The sequence below is a fragment of the Cyphomyrmex costatus genome, unplaced genomic scaffold (assembly GCF_001594065.2).
Source record: "Cyphomyrmex costatus isolate MS0001 unplaced genomic scaffold, Ccosl1.0 scaffold182, whole genome shotgun sequence".
NCBI lineage: Eukaryota > Metazoa > Arthropoda > Insecta > Hymenoptera > Formicidae > Cyphomyrmex > Cyphomyrmex costatus.
The window spans coordinates 704,059-705,610 of record NW_017275847.1 but is presented as its reverse complement, the minus strand read 5'-3'; positions in this window follow the sequence as shown (position 1 = coordinate 705,610).

Below are 1,552 nucleotides of genomic sequence, written 5' to 3'. Positions count from 1 at the left end.
TCTCTCTCTCTCTCTCTCTCTCTCTCTCTCTCTCTCTCTCTCTCTCTCTCTCTCTCCCTCCCCCCCGTTCTCTCTCTCGCTCTAATTCTCTTTTTCGCTCTTTCTTTCGACAAGAAAATTTCAGGTTTGAAGAAGAGAAGAAGGGCAGAGGGGTTAGAGAGGGATGGACCTCACCACTCTGACTCTCTAATTATATAGTATATCGTGTACCAAGCGAACGAGGTCGGAAGGTCATGGTTGCGAGAGGCACAAAACACGCCATCGAGATATATCGAAAAATCCATTCGAGGTGCACGAGATGCGCGGAGAGTAGCCACGAAATTTACCAAGCAGTTGATAATAATTATTTTTTAAATGTCGATTGGTTCTTTTTCTCGATTTAGGCCAACTATTAGCTTGTTACAACCATTTTTTTTGTTACCTATATGCAATAAAGTAGAGCAGCAGATAAATAGGAATGCAAGATAAGTCAGATTAGATAATGAATGACTGAGATGATAAGGAGATTTATAAAGAGAAGACTTATAATTGTTGATTTCTAAAGATTAACTTGGAAACAGTCACCTGGTGTATTTTTACATCGTAATAGCGAAAAATATGAACTCTTGTAAAATATTATTTTTTATAGTTATTGTTTAACATACATTTTTTAACAACTACTCTTCATGAATTTTTGAATATGTAATTCCATTAAACCTATTATAGAAAAAAAAACCGTATTTTATATTAATTAAAATCTTAATTTTTTAAATAATACTCATATTTTTACTTTTTCTAGTAACTTGTAATTACGTAGTGTTTTCAAATACTATAGTAAGCCGGAAAACAATCAATAATGTACAATATGCTGTTAATAACACATTAGTTTTAATTAAGGTATGAAAATGTGTCTCAGGTAATTGTTCACTTTAATGTAAACATATTATTTATATTGTATAAATAAAGATTTAGTATAACAATTGTAGATGTTTTAAAGAAAAAAGAAATATGCAGTATACTTCAATATAATTGATATACCAAACACAAGAATAAAAATAAAAATTTATTTTTTGAAGTAATTCTCCTGCTTGTCTTTTATCGGATACAATAAAGAAGAAGCTACAAAACGAGGCCCGCGTGGCTTTAAGCAACGATGCGATAACGATATGTATAGTTTAACGTGGGCAATGGGTACCGACTTGCAAGGTTCATATATGCGCATCCCGGTACAAAGATAGTCAAACGAACAAGCGGTCAGTCGGAGAGAGAGACTCGATGCCTATTTACCAGCCCCATATTTACACGCGTGCGAGCCCGCGTATATCCCGGCTTTTCTTTACCAGCTAATCTACCATCTTAGATCGCATTCCCTTGTACGAACCTAGCAAACTTTGCAATTATAGGCAAAGTTTCGTTTAAACTGTACTCTACTAAACATTTACCGATTTTTTTATTAAACCAAAGAAATGTTTGTTTATTTATAACGTTAAATGTATTAATTACAACTTTAAAAACAAACTAAGACAATTTAAACAAATGGAAATTAAAGCAATAAAGATAAATCAAATAAGAG